Here is a 25,972-nt window from a genome sequence, read left to right as displayed (position 1 = left end):
ATTAATCTTTATTATCACAATTAGATTGCATGGACCAAAATGCTAACTTGCCCCATTCAATTACAAACTAATAGCAGACTGACTCAGTTTTATTGCCATTTTATCCACGGCTTGACACAGCAAAGCTGCTTTGAGGATGACAGCTGACTGTGAGTGGGCATTTTAATGGAAAAAGGATCCAAATTCATTGCAAGAATTTTGTTCAAGCCATAGTCTTCAACCACTACTTTCCTTTCCTTCTTTTTCTAATAAATGATTTATTTTGTATAAAAGGTGGAAAAGGTTCTCTGTCAAGGAGGAGAAAATAGTTGTTTATTTGGCTTAGATCACAATAGAAATGTTATTGTGTGTGTTACAGCGCCGAGCTGTCACTGGACTTAAAAAACACTGCTAGACTCCAACCTCATTGTGCTCTGGCATATTGAATAAGCTGCAAATAAGGAGCTAATTTTAGAATCCAATGTACCTTGATGTTTGACTAAAGAAATAATGGCCATCATGCCACAGCGTCTCTTAATTACTTCTGTTGTGGGTTTGATTAAGGCGCCGCGGTGCCGTGTCGTCTCTCAGGAATGAAATGTGTGTTGATATCTCGATGTGCTGGCCCTTATGTGTTGGTGTGTATTTATGTGTATGCACTTGTCTTCATGTTGCAGTGGGGGGTAAAATTGATTTGAGAGCCAGAACTACTTAATCTTCTTTTAAAATTGGTATTTGACAGAAAGCTTATCTCACATGCCAGAGAGGAGGACGTGGAGGTCTGCGGGGAAGGTGGGGGGGGAATGGAAGGAAGAAAATGAAAGTGCGATTGGTGTCGTTTGCATCAGTGGCCTTCTTCTGCATTGGCTTCTTTGTTTAGACTCTAACTTGTTTCTGCTGCGTAAAGCAAGGGACTTACAAAACTTCTGTGTTTCTTTTTTTTGTCTTCTTGTATGCAGAGGGACACACAATATATCGAAGCCAGATGTCTTAAAGCAGTATTCATCCATATTAAAAGTCCATCCAAGAAGCACACATAGTTTTTCTTCCTCTTCTGAAAGAAGTATATTGTGGTTTGGTGTGAGAGAAATCTGATTTCTCAAGCTGTTAAAATGAATTTCACTCTCCTGGTGTTTGGGCTGACACGCAGAGATTGAACAAGGGCTCTACTGGAATTTTGCTATGAAAGAACCAAAGGTGCTCTTTGCCTCTCGTGAATGTTTCCAACAGAGGTTATAAGGTGCGTCCAACTGGGAGAAGACCTGGTACACATTGAATATGGTTTGCAGACTCCCACGGGAGAGGCTGATGGATATAGCTGAGGAAAAGGATGTCTGCATTGTTTAGCCTTCTTCGGCTGCATCTCGGGCTCTCAGACTGCCCCGCTGGATTTGAAAAATGAAGGTGTTGGCTTGCAGCTTTGTTTAATGGGAGCAATTAAAGCTGTAAAGTAATTAACCATTTAAAAGTTAAACTTTTTTTTAAGTAATCCCCCCTAAAGCTTAAAAGTTATTGCAAATACTCTGAATTATCTTTAATACTTGAATGCAAATCCTTCACAGTCAATGATTGCGTGGGAGTCTGGAACACCAAATGCTGAGTTTGCTGCACTGTGATGCTTGGCGAAGCCTTTAATGCACTTGCCTTCAGTTTAGTGAAAAGCATACTTGATGAGACTTTTTATAACATTTAATGTTTTGCCTTAGGAAGCGAATGCTTTGCTTTCCTGGTATGTTTTAAGTGACTCTCGGTCAGCACTGGAGTGGCCCATCCTCACAGTTTTGCAACAAAATCTGAGCAGAAAGTTCTACATGCTTCAGAATTCATGCTTTCAATCAGCAATCATATCATCAATAGACCCAGTTAGTTGCCAGAAATAAAAGCCACAGAGAGCTTTCCTGGGGTAGCACAGTGGTGTCGTCCATTGCCTCACAGTAAGAAGGTTCTGGGTTTGAATCCACCATCTGCCCGGTAGTTTCTCCCCTTGTCGTGTGGTGTGGGTTCGTCTGGTGTACTCTTCCTTTCCCCCACAGTTCAAAGAAATCCAGAGCGTGGTATTAGATGATTTTAAAATTCCCCATAGGTGTGAATATGTGTGCAAATTGTGTCTGTCTCTGTGTTAGCCTTGCGACAGACTATTGACATGTACAGGGTGTACCTAAGCCCCCATCACCCTGAATCGGATAGGTGGATGGATTGTTTCTTCACTTTCTGGTACAGGTTAATTGTGGTTTCATTGCAGCTAATTTAGCCCTTTATTTTAGCCGTGCGTTGCATACGGAAGGAAACCCTCTCAACAGTAGATATTCATAAGGTACGTATTTGATTGTAGATGCTGATAATAACACACCTACCTTGTCAAAAGTGTTCCTTACGCTGCATTGTTTTTTTTTTTCACCCAGGAAGGCAGTTTAGTTTTCTTCTGTGGTCTCACAGGCCTTTTTTGGGTTGCTGAGGTGGCCAGTGCAAACCCTCTTTTTAACAATGCCCCAGGCTGTTGATATGGCACCTCCTAAAGTTTCTATCCAGGGCTGCATATAAAACAAAATAGGCACCCGCTAAAGAGATTTTGGTCTTTCCTCAAACAAAAATTGCCATTAGTGTGACAAAATTGTTTTGTGGGGTTTCATTTACTTGCGCATAAAAAACACTTTTGCTCTTCAAATATCCAGAAATAACAGGAAAACACATAGACCGCTGTTAGGTAAGATGACACCGACTCTTTGTCTTAAATGTATAAAGATTTATGTGTAGTAACCTCTCAAAGGCCCATTTTAGCTTGGCAAAAAAGCCAAACCAAACCAAACAAAACCCTGCTGTCTTTCTGTGAGGTGTTACAGTACTCAAGCCTAAGCAGAGACATAAATAAGAAAACCTCATCCATTTATCTTTAAGAGATGGTGAAGTAAGTGATGAAAGATCCACCATATATTACAAAGTTGATTTTTAGCGTGCATCAGCACATTAACCTCCAGAGGCCCTTTTGTTAGATTGCTGATGAACATGTTTACGTGTGATTCAGCAACTGGCATTTGATCTTGAGCCAAGTAATGCGATGCAAGACGTGCAACTGCTGTCACATCCTCCTGTTGTATTAAAAATCATCGCCTTTTTGATCACAAAAACACTCTAACATCCGTAACACTACAGTCTAAATGAGTGCACTGGAACTGAAATCTAAAAAAAAAAAAAAGTATGAAATTTGAAAGTGATGCAGAGCTTGTTTAAGATTTAATGTTTGAATATTATCATAGAGGGCTTAAATTTTCATTTTGTACAACCTTATTTATAATCTTGGCATTCGGAGGCTGATTCCACATGAGGAGAGGAAGCCTGCATTATTCATTTAGATGGAAAAGACCGTAACAAGATGCAAGAGTAACTTGATGATCGTGACGATGATATCTTTATTGTCTGCTGGGAGGAATTCATTTCACGTGACAGACTGTTACTCAACGTATAACACTGCAAAACAAACAACCATATAACTGCACATGAACAGACCTTCGTAGCCCAACCGTACAAGTAAATCATAAATATAATGGAAACCTAATGTATACTGACAGGCAGAGTATCCTCGGCATAATTCCTATAAGGCTTCAGCTCCATGTACAGCCTAAAGCAGCTTGTGTTTTCCTTTTGGGAAATATGCTAGTTCATTCATGCCGTGCATTGGGAGTGAAAACAAGGCAAGAAGCTGCGCAGATGAGCAATGCAATGTCATTAATGTTTCTCTATCATCTATAATGTGTTGCCCTGTCTGGGTGTTTGTTCCTGTCCCCTGAAATTATTCACAAAATCTCTGCCTTCAGAATGTTTCTAGAGGAAAGGGAAGACAACAGCTTTCGCTTTGCGTACGGTTTATAATGGGGCTGCATGACTGGGAGGCAAAATGATCATCATGATTGTTTTGATCATCATTGAGATCACAATTACTTGTCATAATTATTTATTGATTTTAGTAGCAAAAAATGTTTTTCTTGCATCATGATCTGAACGCTGCTCTCGCATTTGTTCAAATCTTTGCATCAAAGTAAAATTGTTCCTCCTTATTCACCTAAATTCCGTTAATTTCTTGGAAGAATAATTAAATTACATTACATTAAATGAAAAAAACAAAAAACAAACAAACTGTACCATAACATATGTGGCACCTTTTGAATAAGTCGGTTGTTTTGCTTTCCATTGCAGACACAACTTACCACTCTTTGTGCATGATTTTACTTTTAATTACTCGCAGTAAATCCAAACTATTTCCCAACAATGGATGATGAGACGCTGTGAGGGACGAGCTCTTCACCTTCGGTTGTGCCACACATTTGATTTTTGCTGCATATCTGCCTTTAACTTAGTGTTACTCAGCCTGAGAATGTGGCACATGCTGGCACATTCTCGGGTGCTGATTTAAATATCATGGAGTCATGTTCATTTAGTTGTTGGAAGCCAAAATAGTGATCGAGATGAAGATTAATTTAATTGTGCAACATTAGTATGAATTATAGTATATAAATCCAATGCACAACTGCCTTAAACCTGCATTCTTTCCGTTTGCCAGCAGGGGGCGACTCACCAAACTGCAAAAAGAAACCAATTTGTGTAGAAGTCTATGCCTTTTAATTCATTTATGAACTCAGTAACCACTTTGCTGATGAAGTGATGATCATGGAGTATGATAAAGTAACGTATTAACTGGCATTTATTGTCTGTTTATAAATAACATATGATGAAGTCCATTCCATAAATTGTTGTGGGGATGTACATAAACAGGCTCTTGGGTTCATTCGACTTTGTTTATGACTGATGAATTTTAGAGTTTGACTTTGCAAAAGTGTCTCTAGAAAATACTGGTGGGCTACAAGGCCAAGCTATTCCTCAGCTTAATTATTTCTGACAGCTCAGCAACAGTGTTGTTTTTACATGAAAATAACTTTGGTATAGACTTTGCAAACCTTTTCTATGTGCAGCTAGTAGTGTACAAGAAACAATACAAGTAAAGCATTGGATAAAATCTCCAAAATGTGATATTGGTAATTTTTCCTTTGTTCGGCCATCCTTGCTTCTTATTCGGTGCACGTACATGCACATAATTCCTGCTTCAGTTTCACCACTGAGAAAAAATTTGAAAAACAGCAGAGTGAGATCAATGATTTGAACTGAACTAAAGGCATTTGTTATGATGACCAGGCCTAAGAACTCCACTTTAACTCTAATCCATTACATTGATCGCTAAATCACACATATTTTCTCTATTCTTTCCAAAATTTAGCAGCCAGTGCTCAGACTAAGTCTAATGTGTATTTACTGATGCATGCAGGGCTTGTATGGTGCAGTTATATATTGCAAGTGGGTGGCTGAGCAGACATAATTTGTTGATAAACTGAATGTGCAACCAATGCATGCATTTGTTTTTTAAGTGTGCTTTTTTTCTCCTCTGCCTGCGTACTATGTAATGCATGTGTACAAGCCTGCCTCCCCATGAGGGGATCCACAATACTTGCTCAGGGTGGGAAAGCAGCTATCGGTGGGTTCCCAATTTTAGACCGAGACATGAGGAATAAGCTGCTATGATTAATTAGAGCTCTGTTATTTCTGTTTATTGTGGAGCTTAAGTTCTTAAGTGTTGCTCAGAGGTGATGCCTCAAAATTGAAGACCTTCTTTTTCCTTTCTCTTTTTTGCCTTTATACCACCCTCACCTTCCTTTATAGCCCTGATTATTCTTCCTCTTGAGCTTAAAAAAGGAGAGGGAAAAGACACGATAACAGGGTTTTAATCCACACTACAACATGGAGACAATGCTTTGCAGTTTGTGGAAAAGCGGCATGTGGCCCTTGTACTATTTGCGTCACTGCTTTCTTGCTTGGTGCTTTCATTTTGGAATTGCCCATAAAAAAAAGCAAGTATTTTCTGGGGAGATGATGCTTGTGCTCGTATCCTATTACCGGTTGATTTTTCTCTTTCATTATCCATCCACTCTCACACAAGTGCTCACAGAACACAGATACACATGTACAGAATTACACTTGAAAAGACATGCAAATCTCTCTACAAATCCTTCATGAAAGGTGCAAACATGCACTTCCAATGCAACTAAGCACATACAAAGCTACGAATCTTCACGCTGTCCTACATGCACACACGCACGCAGTCTCGTATCTTGGGCTAGTGATTAAAAAGCATCATTATCTCGCTATGGCCGTAATGAGAAGCACACACCTGTTTTCCACAGCTGTTCCCAATCACAAGCTGTCGCCCTTCACTCTAGGACCAGAAGCTCTGGAGGTGATGACTACGCAATGTCATAAATCACCTGCTGAGAATCCAGTCACCACGGAAACATGCCTCATTAGAATCTGCTAACTGAAGAGAGTTGTCCTTTACCCCTTCACTCACAGTCCTGGAGCAGAATGGGCTTTAGTCACTGTAGCTTTCAGCCTACCCTTTGGCACTGGCTCCATGCAGGACATGTATAGCATGAGCTCACAGTGTGTGCAGTCAAAGGCACCGGTGATGCCTGGTTTCATGAGTCATGGGGCTTTTGCTGAGGTTACATACGGGCTGAAGGATAGCCGATATGAAATACATCATATCCTCCCTTTTCTCCCAGTGCAGTCAAGTGTGCACATCCATTTGTAGAAAATAAATGGTAAATGGCCTGTATTTGTATAGCATTTTACTAGTCCCCCCTAGGGACCCCAAGGCGCTTTACACACCCAGTCATTCACCCATTCACACACTGGTGGAGGCAAGCTACAGTTGTAGCCACAGCTGCCCTGGGGCAGACTGACAGAAGCGAGGCTGCCATATTGCGCCATCGGCCCTTCTGGCCCACACCAGTAGGCAGTAGGTGAAGTGTCTTGCCCAAGGACACAACAACCGAGACTGTCCGAGCCAGGGCTCGAACCGGCAACCTTCCGATTACAAGGCAAACTCCCAACTCTTGAGCCACGATCGCCCCATATAATAAAGGGCTGTGAACTGATGATTCTACTTATTTCCCAGTTATATCTTTTAGTTCAAGTAATGTGCAGTCAGGTCTGGGCTGCCATACTGAGAAATGAGTCTGAAAGTGTGTGTATTCTTTAAAGCCTGGTGTCTTTCCTGCCCGCAAACCTTTTGCCTCTCCATAAATGTCACCAATGACAATTTGCGAATGGATAGTGTTGTATCTCCAGCAGGTTCTCCCTTTAAAAGGCTCTTCTTTGTCCCTTGAGCAAGACATTTCAAAGATGTTCCTGAATAATGACTGACAGAGTAGACTGAGATGGTTATGCAAGAGCCGTTAATGTTACATTTATGTCTTTCTCAAATTGTCGGTGGAATAAATCACGCATGTTTTAAGGACAAAAAAAATGTCTAGGTGGTAGGTGGTTACTTTTTAAAAGGAAAGCAAGTTTTCATTTTATCAACAGTAAGAATATTTCTAATATTCTTGAATATTCAGTAAATAAAGGATTTAAATAAGGATTTAAAAATTTCCTTGAGGCTCTTTCTCACTGTCTTGAATGATGCATAGTGACATTTTAAGTGTTTATCAGTAGTTTGGGATATAAATTTGATTTCAATGGCTGGAAGAAGAAAGACTGTTTTCATTTGTCATCCTGCCTGTGTGTCTGGCCTTTTCATTTAAGGCGCTGCTTACTGTCATATCTGTGGATCTAGATTTCGTTCTGTGTTGCAGTTTGCCTCATTTCTTCTGAGCATAACTCTGCAAGATACATTTTAGTTTCATTTCCTTTGAGTCTACCTTTTTGATTGTTACACCAGCCATTCACTTTGGTTGGTGTGCCTCTTCTAGATGTTTGACATTTCAATTTAAACGTGCTACAAACCTTTTTGGCCAAGAGGGAAGATAGACAGAAAAATGCAGGGAAGGAAGACGTGTGGGGGATGGGAGTTGATGGATGGAAATCAAAAGGCCCACTGGTGGGTTGTAGTCTTGTCAGTATGACCGAATATTGACTTTGATAGTAATACTGTGTTTTATTGTTAATTAAGCACTGAGGTAGTAATTAAAAAAACAACAACTTTAAAACCTCAAATTTTTAAAGATAGTGCCCCTTCCGATATTAATGTGATAGCTTTTACAGTATAAACAGTATAAATGCAGTCTGACAGCTGCAGGACATAAACACATTTATATGATCCTATAACATATATTTTAATATTGCTCTGCAGTACTGCAGTGCAGCAGTAGTGACTTTACCTATACTAAAAAGTCGTCCTTTATGTGGATGCTGCTTGCTCATTGTTTCAGTTTAGTGTTTCTCTTGTGTCACAGTTTTTAAAACTGATCCAAGTTTTGCTCCAGGTATCTAATAAAAGAAAAATGTAGTGATGATTAGTACTGTCATGATACTAGAATTTCAAAGAGACAGAATAGATTGATAACATTTGCTTTCTAGCGCCCACATTATTAGCTGCTACCTTGCTGATAACTTAATAGACAGCTAATATGAGTAAATGGTGTATCTGATATCCAGGTGCGGGTGTTGTTTCTGCATCCTTTGCCATAATAATGTTAGTCCAGGATAAACTATGTGACTGGCCAAATTTAGGCTACTCATGTTGGTTTGCTAGTGATAGTTTTTAATAACATTAGCTTGCTAATTAGAAGTTAATGTCTTGGCTAATGCTAACTGAATGCTTAGCCAATGTCCCTGGACAGTTGCAATGTTGATCCTGGACCAATGTGATTATGATGATGTAGAAACAACGCCAACACAAGGATATCAGATCGTGCGGCTGCTAGTTAAACGGCTAACGTTAATGTGCACATGAACCAGGTTAATGTTTATGCCAATTGTTTACTACTTAAGTGTTGTTGAAATTCTTAAGTTTTACTGACCTTTTAAAATTCAACTGGCATGTCATAGCTTTGAAATGTAGGTAAAAAAAATGCCATTCTTTATGCAAAACTCTCTTATGGAGCAAGTTTTTCAAGTGTTTTCTTCATAAATTATACAATATAATAAATATATTATCAAGTTAGGTTTGATATTAGCGAAATTTAGGTTACTGTTGTTGGTTTGCTAGTGATACTTTTTAGCATTAGCTAACTTCTTGGCTAATGCTAACTGAAGACTCTGACTATGTCATAGGTCCATTGTAATGCTAATCCTAACCAGGTTACTATGATAGTGTAAGAACAAAACCAACCAGGGATGTCAAAATGTGGAGTTGCTAATAGTTAAATGGCTAACATTAATCCACACATGAGCCAGATCAAGGTTTATATTAACTGTTTATGTTAACTGCTCCTGTTGTTGAACAAGAGCTTGGCTGACCTTTTGAAATTAATCATAAAAACTGGTGTGTCTAAAAATTTACTATTATGCTCGTTATATTCACCCTGGCGAATAGTGTCACCTAACAAAAGTGACCTCACACAAATGCCATTCAGTCAGTCTTGCACCTCTTGACTTTTTATAACCTTTTGTGTTGTGCTGTTGCTGACACAGCCAGGTGGAAGGCACAAGTATATGATTGTGTGTGTGTGTGTGTGTCTGTGTGTTTTAACCACCATTTTAATGGTATGGTACTAGTATAATTTATTAGTTAAAATTTTCATTTTCTCAAATTGTTTATTTTGTTTAAGTATTTTTTCATCTCTGTTATCCAAAGGGCAGGCTGCTCTCCCCCAGTTTCCTAAACTACATCAGTTTACTAGTGATATGTGGTTCTTGCAGTGGCCTTCTTTTTCTCAGCATCTATGACATCGCTATAATTTTACAGGCATTTTAATCAGTTCTGGACACAGATAACAAAGGGGGGCGGGTATGGGAAGCTGAATATGGGAGGCTCGACTCAGATCAATTTCTTGCATTGGGATGGAGAAAGATAAGGAGAGAGCGGCTTTCTCGCCACTGCAGTGTATTGATATACAATCCCAGCCTTTCTCATTTTTTCAGCTTGTGTGTATTTGAGTGAAACAAAGCAGGTGGAGTAACATACAATATACAATGCTACCTGTTTAAGCACAAATTACAACTCAGGGCAGTCAACAGATTATCCTGATAACTATTATTCTTTTGTTTCCCCACCTTCTCTCTCCCCTTCTGTCTCCCTTCTGTTTCGGTTCTCTTTTTTAGGTAAGTGACAAAACAGCATGGATTATATGTGAACATAAGATGCCTCAAAAGGTAATGTGGCTGGGGTTTTTTTCTGTTTTGTGATGTGAATACATTTTTTATTATAGTTAAAAACTGAAAAACAACCCAATTAAAACACCTTCACCATCAAATTACTGCTACTTCTAGTGCATTAAGCACTAATCCCTAACACGATGATAATAACGCAAAGGGAATCTTTCTGGGAGGAACATCAGCAGCTTCATTCTGTTTTTATGTTCATTACTAATTGTTAGTTTGCCAGTGTGTGTAATGGGCCTATCATGAGCAGTGTGCATCTGCACTCCCTTCACCTAATGGCGGTGGTGTGTTTTGCTGCTAATCTGTTTATCTAATCAGATGCTGAGGTTAGGGGGTCTATCTCATTAACTTGCAGGATATTGATTTCCTGCGTTTAGGGCAAAGCGCTCTACAGCAGCTTGCTTCTACATTCCCAGATGGGAGGAATGCAGGTTCCTCAAGCTCATCAGTTGATCTCACCTATGCGTGTGTGTGTGTGTGTGTGTGCCCGCATTTAAAAATAGCTACCCAAGCAGCGTGATTGCTACAAAAGCAAATTGTATTTTTAAAGACAATGTGAAAAAGATCTAACACAAAGATGGGCTTGAAAATGAACACTGTTTCATAAACATCAGTAAGAAAGCGCGTCAAAATATTCATCTATTTTGAAATGTATCAACGCTTGAAACTGTCTCCCTGAGCCTGGTTCTGCAGAGATTTCTTCCTGTTAAAAGTGAGTTTTTCCTTTCCACTGTCACCAAGCATTTGAGCCCCCAAAGAGGGTCATGTGATTGTTTGCGCTTTCTCTGTGTTTTTGTAGGGTCTTTACCTTTAGGGCTGTTTGATACGACGATGTATGTCGGATGACGATATGAAAACATCTATCGTTTCATATTATACGTTTACTTATACGTAAGTGCTGAAAATAAACCTTAGACTCAAACGTTAGAACAGGCTTTTCCCGCAGCACGCCGTGTAATAAATACTCACAGACAAAAAGGCGGCCATTACTACTTGTGTCTAAAAAGGTGTAGCTTCATGCATCGGTCAAAACACTCGACTCCAGGTACACGATGCTCAGCTGAAAACATTTCACACAAGTCGAGTTGCCCAAGATTCACATAATTTACAGAAAATGTACTATTTTGCAATATATATCGTTATCGGGATAAGAAAGCCCTATTTACCTTACAACAGGAAGTGACTTGAGATGACTACAGTAGTAATTTTGTGCTATATAAATAGATTGCATTGAAAGAATAAATTAAGTAGATAGTAAGTTTGCTGATTGCAAATTTTCCTGCTTTATAGATCTTAGAAAAAAAAGGTTAGCCCCATCAGTCATCTATTCCTGCCTAGGCTCAAAATCTGACATTTAGCAGCTGAGCTGCACTTGATAAATCTCACCATTTATTATCAGTCAGACTACATGCAGAGGTATAAAGCAGCTTTAATGGCTGGGAAAAGCCAAAATATCAGTTAGGGACCCCATACAAGAAGAGTGGGTGGATATAAGGCTACTTATTATTTTATTGGCTCATGGCTGCTGTACCCTGTGGTCTCCTAATAGTACATGGATTGAACTGATTGTAAATATTGTATTTCTGCTCCTCTGCTGCTAGGCAGTGTTATAGTAAGTGTATTGTCACTCCTGCTGTCGTGAGCTAGATTGTGATAAATGTGTGGGTGTGGCTTCTCTTGCATAGAGCACATCGGTGTGAATATGTGCCATTTACTGCACTGAGAGGGGTTTGTGAGTGTGTGTGTGTGTATGTGAGGGCAATGCGTCATTCTGCAACTCGCAGAAGCCCAGGAGCTACCCTATGGTAGCTCCCATGCTGCTTCTATCTCTTATGTAACTATGTTGTTGTCATGTTCTCACACTATTGGCCTTTCTCTCACTCTCTCTTCTCTTTTTCTCCTCAATCCCTTTCTACTTTTTTTTGTTTGTTTGGGGGGTTTTTTTTGCATTTGTACATGTACTGCTTGTGTGGAGTATAGCAATTTTTGGAGATGTGGAGTTTGGTTGGTATTTAAGGGATCTTTTGTGCTGATACGGCGCTCATAAGACTGTACCACAACGCAACAGACAACAACTTGTAGAGGCATTCAAATCAGCATTCTGTTTGTTCTCTCGTTGTTTTTCTGTCTTTGCTTTGCTCTGTGCCTCGTTCTGCTTGTGCCTTCCTTGTAATATAACTGTATTCTCTTTGTTGGTGTATTCATGCATCCATCCCCACCCACTCTGCAGCATACTTCCTGTGATACAGCTGCAGTCACGGTCAGAGAAAGCAAGAATTTTTATGAGTACTCCCTTTATACCAGTCACTTTGAAGAGAATTCATTTCTGCTCTTAGGGACCTATTATATTCCTCATAAAGAAAAAATGCAGAGATTCCTTTTTGTTTTCTTCTTGTTTTTAGGAGATGAGAAGAACGTATGATAAATACATTCATATCTTGACTATTGAACCGTTCAGTTGCATAATATAATCCAGGTAATTATTTGTTTTTAAAGCATGTTTTTATCTTTATACTTAACATCTACTAAATCTGAAATACTCCTTGCAGCAACAGCTGACTGACTGATGCCATGCCAGGCTTGCTAAGTAGATGTTTCACTGTCCATAAGTCAGCTGTGGGAATTAGCCGCTACTCAGTCAGTAGCACTTAATAGCAGTAACATAATGCTTTGTTATTGTCTGTGGCTGACACTGTGTCAGGTGCATAGACTATATATTAAAGATAGCTGCCGTAATGAGATTCACTCATTTGTGAAGCGATTTACATGCTATTTGAGCATTTTCACCATTGCCGTCGTTTTTCTCAAACTCAACTTGACAATCGTCCATCGATTTTCTTAACTGCTTGGCCAGTTCAGGGTCATGGATGGACTGGAGTCTATTCCAGCTGCCACAGAGCAAAGAGCAGGGTGCACCCCAGACAGCCATTCACACTCACAGTCCAACCTATGGACATGTGCATATGCATATCTTTGTACTATGCAAGGATGCTAGAGTACCTTAAAAGAACCCATGGAAACGCAGGGGGACATATGATACAACCAGCTCACTGGTGTGTTAGAATCCAGGACAATCTCGTTAAGTGACATTTTAAACCACCGCACCACTGTGCTGGCCTGGGCTTGACGAGCGAGTGGTAAATGTAGCTGAGAAACCGAGGCACACTTCGTGCTTACACAGTTGTGACTTGTCAATCACAAGGTAGCCACACAATAAATCTTACTTTGCAATCTCTTTTCATCTAAATTAAACCATAATTGAACATCATGTTGTATTCATTAAGACATGAATCTGATGATTGAGACTACAACAGCAAAGTAATATGATCAAGTAAACACGGGGGCCATCCATCCATGGTTGTTCAGGTCCAGACTTCCCTCTACACAGTGAGATGTTCTCAAGCCAGTGTGTCCTGGTTCTACCCCAGTGCATGCCTGAAACACCTCACAGAGGAGGCATACTAGTTAGTTGCCTGAATCACCTCAACTGGCTCCTTCCGATGTGGAAGACTATTGTCTCTCCCCTCAGGCCCTCCCTCTTCAAAGGGAGATTCCACCATTATGAGGAACTACATTTCATTTGGGCCCATGACATCATTCTTTTGGTCACTGCCCAGAGCTCAGGGCATAAAGCAACTGGTATATCAACAGCTTTGCTTTCCCTCTAATGTGGGTCTTAATGCAGGTTTAAGGCACTTCCGCGTAAGCTTCCTTTTTGTACACCATGGAGGCTTTATCCTTCTTCTATATATAGTCTATGGTTGCCTCACCTGTAAAGAAAAAACATCCTACCTTTAGCTTTTGGATATGCCCATTTATCCCTCTGTGTAAATGTTAACATTAGGCAAATGGGCTTTCTCCTGAGAGTATCTAGAAACATGTTTCTTTCCTTTTCAATTCAGCCAGCCAGTCCACAGAATTTGAAAGAAAACATCTGTAGTTATTTAAGAGGATGGCATTTACATCTGCTTCCGCAGGACTGTGTTGGTGAGATTAGATTTTCAGTGGCCTGGTAAGAGAACCGGTGTTTCAATTAAAAGGTACCCTGTTGACCTCTAGTAGCATTATGAAATACAGCCTGTTTCATTTGTCTCTTTCACACACACAAGTACCCTTGAACACATGGCTGATGCTGCATATTGCATCTGCATTTTTAAAAAAAAGTACTGGCAATGTCTACAGGTGGTATTAACACAGCAACTAGAAATGTTTTCATTTAACTGCTAAGCGCCACTACCAAGACTTTATTTATTTTCAAAACAAAATTATGTTTTTGTCACTTTATCACTGTTTTTTTCCCTCCTTTTGTTCCTTTTAATCAAGCAAATCATTAGAAAGCTAAAGTTTCTCTCTGTGAGCTGTGATCTATACTTAAGCTCTTATAATACAGGAAATATTTTCTGTTCGTCTATAATCAGATTTATTAATTGCATGTCTTTGAGGCATCAACACATAAAGTGTGATCAATTTTAGTGTCCACTTCTCACCTTTTCCTCTAACATTTAACAGTCTTAGAGAAATTAAAATCCAATACAGAGAAAGCATCTGCATTCTTTTTTCTACTGACATAGGCCTCAGTTGTCATGTTTGAAGATGCACTTTGACTAAGTGGAATGACTTCACACTTTTATTGACTGGGAAAACTCATTAGGCTGTCATTTTCACATTGATTCCTCCACCCACATGTACAGCACAACTGCAATACAGAGTGTTCAGAAATGTTCCCTGGAGCCTGTTGAAAATTCATCCTGTAACTGTAGAAAACCAAGTGGATGATGCAGGTTAGAAGAGAGCGGATATAACACTTGATTACAAAATAATTCCTAGAATGCAGCGAGCATCAGGGAGCTTTATATAACATATCTTGAACTGGAGTGAATATTTGTCAGTGAGCAGAGTCACCTTGTTGGATGACATGTACTTATTGGAATGATACACCCTTCTGTGTCAGTCTACACGTAAGTTAAATTTTTGAAACCGTTTTCCACAAATATGATCAACGAGATGTTTTATGGCTCCCAGTAAAGCAGTTGGCTCTTCCTTTGATCTCATGTTAAAACAGTTCAGAGTTGTGATTTTGTCTCCGGTTACAAATTTGAAGCCCACAGCTATATCAAGTGCAAGCCTGTGTGCCAAAAAGTATATCCCTAACACAAATATCTAGTCAGTCAGTCACATAGCAACAACTCAGGAATGTAGATATTGTCGAGATGACCTGCTTAAGGTTAAACTGAGTATCTGAAAGGGGAAGAAAGGTGACTTCAGTAACTTTGAACGTGTCATGGTTGTTGGTGCCAGGTGGGCTGGTCTAAGTATCAGAAACTCCTGAGCTGCTCAGATTTTCCCACATAGCCATCTCAGAAAAGAGAGAAAATATCCAGTGAGGTCAGAGGTCAGAGAAGAATGGCCAGAACGCTTCCAGCTGATTGGAAGGCAACAGTGACTCAAATAACAACTCGATACAACCAAGGTGCTCAGAAGAGCATCTCAAACCGTGAAGCAGTTGGACTACAGCAGCAGAATGTCTGTGAAGGTTCTCAGTCATCCAGGTCATCGTAGTCTAAGGAGCTTGGAAAGAAAAACGTCTGGACTTCTTTAAGTTGCTTGAAGACGTTTCACCTCTCATCCGAGAAGCTTCTTCAGTTCTAGGGTCAAATGGTGGAGAGTCCCAGATTTAGAAGAGAGAAGAGCCACCTCCAGGGGACAAGACTCAGCAGTCGATCTGCATCTAAAGGACAAAGGTCACTCTTTTGAGGATGCCAATGTTCACACTTTGGACAGAGAAGACAGATGGTTTGAAAGAGGAGTGAAAGAAGCCATTTATGTCCACTGTGAGCGACCATCTTTGAACAGAGGCGGTGGCTTACGACACCAACTGTCTGCCATCTATAATCCAGTTTTGAGATCCCTTCCCAGACGCCTTAACACCCACTCACATCCTGGGCGATCTGACCTCAGGAAATCACATGATAGGGTGGGGCCAGGTTTCACAATGAGCTCACCCAAAACCCTGGCTGATTGTGACCTACACCTGTTTTCATCATCAGGGGGTCCTTTTGTCCACCTTTGGGGGGATACTCCCACGTGGTTTAAATCTGGGACTCTCCACCATTTGACCCTAGAACTGAAGAAGCTTCTTGGATGAGAGGTGAAACGTCTTCAAGCAACTTAAAGAAGTCCAGAGGCTTTTCTTTCCAAGCTCCTTAGACTACAGCAGCAGAAAACCACCAGCTCTTTGCCACTCCAAAGAGCTAAGAACAGGAAACCGAGCCTTCAGTTTAGATGTACTCACTTAAATAGTACAAAATAAGATATGAAAAACATTGTTTGCTCTGCTGCAACATTTAGTCAAAATATAAGGCTAGAATTTTGTGTAATAAAAAACATGTAAGCATGGATCCATCCTAGTCTGTATCGGGCTGCTGCTGTGGTGTAATGGTGTGGGGGATGTTTTCTTGGCATTTTGTGGGCTGTTACCCCCTGACCATCATTTTTGATGCGTCCCTGATTAAATCCAAAGTCTGAATTTCCAAGTTCCCAGTTGGAATTAGAATCTGGAACACATCCTCAACTAGAAATTTCCTACTTGAAAACTTGGAGCAACCCAACCAAGTTAAGGGTCCAAGATGTCGACAGTGAACCTAAATAGTAAAACGGCGCCTTAAGGCAACTCTTGTGATTTGGCGCTATATAAATAAAATTGAATTGAATTAAAAATACTAATCTCTTCTGCCACGGTTGCGTATTGTGCAGCGTTTTTTTAAGCGCAAACATACAAGTATTTTGCTGTATTGCTGGTGTTACCTGAAAGGCTCTACCTTGCTGAAGAACCAGAACAAATCCAGCTTTTCCTTGCTTTTAGGGAGTGAAGTCACTCTGTATTCCAAGGTGCCAGGACCACACCATAAAGCACCAACAGGCCACCATGGCCCCTGAATATTGTTGCTCAGCCATCAAGATGTTACCCATCTTTTGATGGCTGCTTCCAGCAGGATAAAACACCATATCATCATCTCAAATTGATATCTTGAACTTAACAATGAGTTCATTTTACTTTACTTTACTTTATTCCACCACACTCCAAGTAACTCTCACTCTTTATTTCTTGAATAAAGTGAGCTACTTCCAGATGATGTGAAAAGTTCACCACACCCCACCAGCCTCGCATAGATTTCACAAAAATGTAACAAGCCTTACACAGATCTCCTCTCACCCACACGCTGACTTTTACAGAATCTTTACACATCTTAAAACTCCATTTACCCTCCCATCCCATCCCGAATTGCAACACTGCATCTTATAAAACATTTAGTGGATCTCTTGCCACATAATGCTCTTCTCTTCTCTTCTCTTCTCTTCTCTTCTCTTCTCTTCTCTTCTCTTCTCTTCTCTTCTCTTCTCTTCTCTCTCTTCATCTCATCATAGGATCTATTTTACATTAAATGTTGTTCTGCCGTTATTAGTGTCAGTATTCTCTCACCAGCTATTTCCAACTTGAACCCACCTGCGGAGCATTTCCTAGTATGCTGGCAGGTTTCATGTGGTGATGTTGAGGTGTGGTAGAAAGGAAGGTGATAGTTTGACTTTTAAATGTCACATTAGAGAGAAGACAGGGGTGGCATGGCCATTGCTTTCTGCTCCTCAGCTTTTCCTGTCAGATTTAGTCAAGAAGCAATGATGAATGTGTACTATGCTACCGATTACAGCAAAAAAGTTGGGACTTATTGTTTTGCAGTCTATGTTTTATGTGATATTTCAGAGGGTAATAGAGGTCATTTTATCACATTTATTATTGTTGTGAAAGAAAGATTTTATTTATCTGAATATTGTCAATATACTGTGCAAAGACTCGGAAATAAAGTCACTGTATTCCACTAATAATGACTATATAGTGGTCGAAATTCCAAAATGGAATATCAGTATGGTTACAGCATTGTTGTCACAACCTTATTCAGGATAATGGAAATCATTTTCCTATCCAGTCACACAACAATGACTCATTTTAACAGGAACTACAGTACTGTGCAAACGTCTCATTTCTTTATATTTTGCTTCAAGACGTTTTTTTGTAAGTGGTATTGAGTAATAGTTCTCCAGGGTTTCTGAAAGTCTTTCAGAGATTCTCTTTGGACAGTGGCTCATTTTCAGAATAGTCCTTGTTTTTTTCATCTTTTTTGAACCACTTAACACTGACCTATGAATCATTCCAGCATTAAAAAGGGACCTAATCCAAGGGATACACCAATGTTGTCTGCACATAACAGACAACTTACCAAAGAACCAGTTTTACAGGGTGTCTTTGGACACACCTGTCACAAAAAGATATATTGTTTTTCCTTTTTCTTTTAATTGAATCTGTAAAAAAATGCAAAATTAGTATTGTTGCACCAATAAGGTGAATCCCAGCTACTTGCCAAAAACGTATGCTGTGCAGTATGTCCTTGAAGGATTTAAAGAAACAGGACAAGTGGAGGACAAAAGAAGATGTGGCCTAAAAAACTATCTACGGCAGATGAACAGTAAAGTTATGTTCTTAAGGAGCAGGGGAAAAGAAAATCCAGCAAAGACCTAACATAGGACCTGGGAGATGTGCCTGGATCCATCTACCCTTCACTGAAGCCTTATCAAAAAGGCTCTCAGCTGAAGGGTCAAGAAGCCAGTCTTAAGAAAGGAAAACGGGGAGAAAATGCTGAGGAAATTATACGATAATTGGACTGAAAATCAGTGGCAAATGGTCTCATAGATTCAATAATACAAATTTGAAATTTCTGGTTTGAATTATGGTCAATCATGGTCTACAGCCATCTATAAAACAAGAACAGAACAAAGGCCCTGTCAAGATTTGGAGCTACATTTCAAGGAGGGCTGTGGGAACTCTTGATTAAAATTTATGAAATTATGAACGCAGAAAGATCAGATAATGATTCTCTATGCAGTATCATCTGGAAAGCATCTTATTGGCAGCATCTTCATTTTTCAGCATGGCAGTGATCCCAAACACACTGCCAATACAGTAAAAGCATACCTGAATAGAGCAACACACAGTAGACACTAACAGTGCATTGTCAGCTTCCCTAGAGCCCAGACCTCAACAATATTCAAGCAGTGTGAGATATCTTGACAGAAAATGGAAGAAAAGGCAGCCAATATCCAAAAAAAATCTTTGAATGTCCTTTAAGAAGCCTTGAGAACTATTTCTTAAGACTTTTTTGAAGAATTGCCTTATCCACTGTATTTCCATTATTGTTTGCAGATTTATAAACCACTGCATGAATAAACTTTTCAATTCAGTTTTTTTAATACAGCGCCAAATCACAGCAAAAGTTGCCTCAGGGCGCTTTATATTTTAAGGTAGACACTACAATAATATATCAGAGAAAATCCCAGCAGTCAGGTGACAGTGGGAAGGAAAAACTCCCTTTTAACAGGAAGAAACCTCCAACAGAACCAGGCTCAGGTAGGGGCGTCCATCTGCCGCGATCGGTTGGGGTGAGAGAAGGAAGACAGGATAAAAGACATGCTGTGAAAGAGAGGCAGAGATTAATAATAACTAATGATTAAATGCAGAGAGGTCTATAGTGAGTGTAAAAGGTGACTGAAGAAAAATTACTCAATGCATCATGGGAATTCCCCAGCAGCCTACACCTATTGCAGTGTAACTAAGGGAGGATTCAGGGTCACCTGGTCCAGCCCTAACTATATATTTTATCATATGGAAAGTTTTAAGCCTAATCTTAAAAGTATAGAGGATGTCTCCCAAATCCAAACTGGGAGCTGGTTTCACACAAGAGGGGCCTGAAAGCTGAAGGGTCTGCCTCCCATTCTAGATCAAAGTGCTCTAATGGGGTGATATGTTACTATAAGGTCATCAAGATAAGATGGGGCCTGAGTATTCAAGACCTGGTATGTGATGAGAAGGATTTTAAATTTGATTCTGGATTTAACAGAGAGCCAATGAAGAGAAGCCAATACAGGAGAAATGTGCTCTCTCTTTCTAGTCCCTGTCAGTACTCTTGCTGCAGTATTTTAGGATCAACTGAAGGCTTTTCAGGGAGTTTTTAGGACATTCTGATAATAATGAATTACAGTAGTCCAGCCAAGAAATAATAAATAAATGAACTAGTTTTTCAGCATCACTCTGTGCCAGGATGTTTCTAATTTTAGAGATATTGCGCAAATCGAAGAAAGCAGTCTTACATATTTGTGTAATATGTGCATTTAAGGACATATCCTGGTCAAAAACTCCAAGATAACTCCAAGATTCCTCACAGTGTTACTGGAGGCCAAGGTAATGCCATCCAGAGTAAGAATCTGGTTAGATACCATATTTCTTAGATTTTTAGGGCCGAGTACAATAACCTCAGTTTTATCTGAATTTAAAAGCAGAACATCAGAGGTCATCCAGCTATTTATGTCTTTAAGACATTACTGCAGCTAATTGGTAAAGCACTGCATCTATTTACCATTTCCCAACAAGGTATAAATAAAAAGGGGTAACTCAAGACTTCTACACAGTGCTATAACTCAAGACAGATACAGTGTTTATTATTGTGCAAGTTTTTAAAAAAATAATATGTCTGGCCACTAGCATATACACTGTTGTTTGCCACATATAGTATTCTGTAAATCAAAGAAATAGCATACTGATTTTTGAGTGACTCAGTGAATAAATATGCAACACATTTGTATCACACACTTTATTTTCTATTTAACACCTTTTTTTAACTGTATACTTGATGAGGCACTCTAGTGGTTTTGCTGCACATTTTAAAATGTATCTGTCTGTATAATGATGTCTTTAATATGATACTTCAGAGGTTTAGGATTATTGTGAACCAGCAGGTTATGCCTAGAATTGTCTAAAATTTTTTATTGTTACTAGTTCTTAGATTTTTACCTTTTATATTAGCTCTGGCCCTTTGCTTAACATTTATTGCTGTGTATCTAAACTTGTGAGCCCGTTATACAAGTATTTGGAAGGGTGTGTGCTCTTCTGTGTGAACAGAGTTCAGTGGTTTCCTCTTCAGTTTGCAGACAGAATGTCACAGACAGCCATTTTCAGAGTAAGATAATTTTACAGCCTGCAAGCCTCCTCCTAACGTGTAATTACTTTAACAGTTTAATGTCACACAAGTCCCCCACAGTGCTCTTTCCTACATGCTGCTCCTTCTTCATAATTCATGCCCTTTAATGGAATTTAGGACAGTCAGAGAACACATGAGAGGGAGATGCCTTGCAACTAAGTTCCATTACACAAATTTCCTTCAGTATAGTCATTCCCATGTTTAAGCCATACGTACCATTTCGTCTTTCAAGGAATTTTCTGGTGTAGCTCATTGGCTTGAAGGGGTATATTCTTCCTTATTCTCGTCTTTCTTTTCTCCCTGACTGTTTTTAGCCATGAGTCTGGAATTGGTGGCCACCACGTCAGTGGTTCCCAGATGACGCATTTTAGTGTGGATCTCAGTGAATGTGGTGATTCTGTCATTTCTTCTAGTCCCACTATAAAGTTGACAGTTATAGTTTTGAGTGAAATTTTCTCATGCGATCTAATGGTACAGTTGGAGCAAATTTTCAGTGCTTTTGGTTTTGAACAAATATTTTCAAAAGCCATCATCAGTTTTAGTTGTGCAATGGCTTTTGTGCTCATAAGAAGCCAACAAGATAAACCAAGATGGTAACAGTAAGATAGCTATTTTATTATATATGTGATATGCTAGCTTAGTGCACAGATAACCTAGCTAACAAAGTTAAGTACAGCATCACAGAGATAAAAGTACAGATCAAAGAAACTGTTTATCTGATTTGAATTTGTTTCTTTTTGATAAACTTACATTAAAGCAAAGAGGCTTTGGAGCCTCATGCAGATGAGTTCTGTATGGCTGCAGTCCTGTCACTGTTTACTACCTTATCTGTTTCTTTCAAAATCGTTTTAAATATTTCAGCTACAGCCGACAGCCACATGGTACAATATCAGGGGCAGATTATGCTGCTAGAGAACACAAATGCTTCTTTGTCTTGGATATGATGTATAAATCATAAAACTATCACTCTACCCTCCAGTGGCATACTGACACACACATGTTCGAGCCAAGTGAAAGCAAACAGAGTGTGGATTAAAGCAGTCTACAGGGTATCAGACAGTTCATAAAAGATATCATATGTCTATCAAAATCTCTTTCAAATGCCTGTCTTTTGAGTTGAAAGAAGTTAAAAATACTTTGAAAATAAAAATCTCATCTTATGAGAAATGAAATGTGCATTTCAATGTGGTAGATAAATGAAACGAACAGATGCACAAATTCCAGTAGGCTTTGGTGTCACATTAAAAGCTTTAGCGTGCGAAGAATAACTGGACAAAACAGTCATACTTTCTAAGACAATTTTTTGCTGCTGCTGATAATAAACAGACTAGGCTGAATGGTATCTAAGTAACAGCCACCTGAATTTTCCCCTGAGCCTACAGTAATTAGCATATCAGAGGAGGTCATCATTGGGTCATATAATCCCTCAGAGGAACTACTAATCACACCCAGACACTGGGTTCATCCAGTGCTGTGATTAAGGCACAGACAATGCAGGGGGAGCCAGCCGAATGCTTTGGCTGCAACTGTGACACAACGTTGGTGCAATGCAGGAGAAGTCTATTTTTGGAGGAGTTCAGCAACAGAGCTGACACCAAGGCTGGTAATGGATGTACGGGGAATATTGGATAGGATATACACAGATGTTAATGCAGTGTGACCCTGGGCAAACTGTATACATATGACAGCAATATACAGTACAAGCTATTTTAACATATCTGCGAACAGTATGTAGACTAGACACCTTTATACATCATTAACAAACAAGCCTAGAGAGGACCACAGCATTAAAAACAACAGAGACAGTTCAAGCCAAACGGATAATTAAATTGAACAGTTTCCATTTGTGAGAAGGATGTTCTAACACATGGTATCTCATTTGAATTACAAAGTAACATGTTACTGAAAGTTTATATTTTTTTGTAAGACAGTAATCTCACTCACAGTTTATTAAAATCAGTAATAACGCAAAATTGACTGTTTTCTATCTGGATGATTTATTTTAAAATTTAATTAAGTATTTAATTAATTTTAACATTTTCTACAGACTTGTGCAGCAAGCAGTTAGGCCTCAGTCACACAGTACTACAGACTAGCGACTCCCCTACAGTTGCTAGGGAAAAATATTTTATCTCCAACTTGTTTCTTGTGATTGCTCTGATTGCTAGCAAATTTCTTTAGTTGCCTATAGTTGCTGACTATATGCTGAGAATATTGACATTTGAAGTAAAAGTTGTGACTTACTGCTATAACCAACGCATTTCAAAAGATACACTTTCACTAACGGCTGACTTACCCACACGAGTGGTCTAGCGTCTGCACTATACCTTATTATTCTTTCAACCATCCACTCAAAAAACGTTGTTAAAAAGTAGCCGAAAATACACAGGAGGAATTGACGATATCCAACAGAGCAAAATTTGCAGGCTCTGTCGACGCATCGCATTTCTACAGATGTACACATCAGGTTGTGGCATAGGTTTTCAGAAGATTCCCGACAGAGAAGTCATGTTAAAAATGACACCATGCAGACCCAAGCCAAGCATCTAACACTTGGTGTAACAAAAGCAGTGAGGAGGAGTCAGGTACTCATTTCTCCAGTTAAATCACTGTGACCACAACATTTTTGTTAAGTGCTCTTTGGGCTGGTTTTCCCCAACTTAGCAGTTGGCTTTGTGTTAATATTTAAACACTAAAAGAAAGGCAGACAAAGTGGGCGAGTTAGATTTTTGTTATGTACATTGGCATTTAGAGCACTCTCTCCAACGCCACTATTTTTCATAGTGAGTTGAGAAAGTCAGACAGACGCATGTACAGTTGGAATCATGCTCTTGCTTATCCATTAATGCAGTTGTGCACTGCTCAGTCTTGTTTCATATTGAAAGTGATATGTAAATGTTAAATGTCCAATCTAGTGAGATTGCCATTGCTACTTTTTAAAGCAAAGTGACTATTATGGTCACTCAGGCATGAAATGTGTTTGAATGTCATCTGAGTGCATGCTCGACAGGAGCTTTAGACAGCTTCATATATCCCACAGAGGACTTTTTATTCTCTATATGCTAGATTTACTCTCTATATTCTCAGTTTAAAGAAGACTTGTTCTAGTAGGATAAAAACAGGCACATATTACTATTAAACTAATAAAATTGACCTACTGAAGTATTTGTTGCTAATATTATGTGTAAAACAAACGTAAACTGTGACATCAAGCATTTTTATAATGTACACAATTTCAGCATCTAATCCTGACAAAACTGTATAAAGAGCACACCTTAAATTCAAACTGTCTGATCCGTAGCAGTGAGCGGTAGGAGCAACAATGCACCCTTGCATTTTAAAGTGGATACAAAACAGTCATCTGACTGTAGAGCAGTGAAATTTTATTTGCTCCCACAGTCACCAGCCTCTAAAATGTACTTACCCCTGTGGGGTGAGTGGGTGATCTTAATTTGATGTCCCTGGTACAAAGCTGTCCTTGAAATGTGCAGTGCAGCATTTATTCTCTGATGGCAACAGATCAAAAGCGCAATGCCGCCAGTTGACACAACACTTAGAAAGTACTGGGATCTGTAGGCTGCACATTTACATACGCATGACAGTTTAGGGCTTAAGAGACTTGTCATTTTGGACATACTGTGTGACTTCACGGCACAAGTCACAGAAAAACTATCCAGAGAAGTTTCTAATAATTTTCAAAAATATCCTATATCTTCATGTAGCAGTCAGTGGGCAATTACAGGTAAACAATCACACAGCCATACCTAGTGTAGTGCTCTGTATTTAAGCAGTTGTGTGCTCTTTGTTCTTTAAACCTTCTTTAAATGTGGTTTCTTAGCAGGTTTTCTGTAATAAATTACAATAAGCATGTTAACTTTTATTCCACTATTGGCACTTTAAAGCAGTAACATTTACTTCTGTAAGTAGTGGGATAATGAAGGTATCAGAGAGAAGAGCGTAGTTGATTGCACCAACTGTTAGTGAGAGCCATCCTCACCAGATGGTGTTGTAGCGAGGATTGCCTTTGGTAATGGACCGCTGATATTTCAGCACGATCCCATCTGTACCTGCTCTCAGAGAACAGCCTTGCGAAGCATTCAAAATAGACGTAACCATTTACAATGGTGGTTTCGAACGGGATGTTCGTGAAGCCTTTAACCGCGCTGTCTAGCCCACCGTCTCATTGAGACGACTTATTAATTGAGGCAGATTTCGCCTCGTGTCTGTTCGCGTTGAATTTTCCCTTTGAATTATTTATTTCAGTCATGTTTGCTTAAGTGTGACTCTTCAGATGTTAGGCCTGAGCTTTGTTAAACTCATAGTTTGCATTGGGGGATAGTGATGAGAACATCCGTGGATTAACTATCTGTGTGCGTATGTGTGTGGTAGATTGACACAGTGTTAGAGTCTAACTCTCACTTATTTATAGATATTTTTGTTGTGTAATTAGGCACATTATAAGCCTGTCAAATTTAGCTTGATCCATTTTTTTTGTTTGCTAAGGAACATTTTTTTTTTGTCTGTTTGTTAGTCTCGTCACATTGTACTTAAACTGTTTTGCCGAGCAGATGCAGTCATAATATTGGCACAAGCTTAAATTGAAGGATAATCTTTACTGTGGCAGATTTGTGCTGTTAGTCATCTTTCACTCACTTTCATTATAGGCCTGAATTTCATGTGTTTTCAATTTTTAGTTACCTAAACGTATGCAGCCTAGTTTTCATCACTGTGAAAGTGAGCTATTTGATTGAGTTTGCACA

General features: G+C 39.3%; 1 protein-coding gene across 3 annotated transcripts in view; it reads left to right on the top strand.

Moving 5' to 3' along the window:
- Positions 1 to 25,972, top strand: part of pde4d (phosphodiesterase 4D, cAMP-specific) — a 149,909-nt gene that overhangs the window by 67,591 nt on the left and 56,346 nt on the right. Inside the window, exon 1 of one of the 3 annotated variants that reach the window (XM_087849209.1) lies at positions 8,724 to 8,763. The exons of the other annotated variants lie outside the window; for them this stretch is intronic. The gene's annotated coding sequence lies outside the window, so the exon portion shown is untranslated. Of the gene's footprint in view, positions 1 to 8,723; positions 8,764 to 25,972 lie in introns of those variants that run through there. 3 annotated transcript variants of the gene reach the window in all.

The sequence above is a fragment of the Neolamprologus brichardi genome, chromosome 12, assembly GCF_056152115.1.
Source record: "Neolamprologus brichardi isolate AB-2024 chromosome 12, ASM5615211v1, whole genome shotgun sequence".
NCBI classification, from domain to species: Eukaryota; Metazoa; Chordata; class Actinopteri; order Cichliformes; family Cichlidae; genus Neolamprologus; species Neolamprologus brichardi.
Note: the sequence above shows the minus strand (reverse complement) of the source record. Positions and strands in the feature narration are given on the sequence as shown.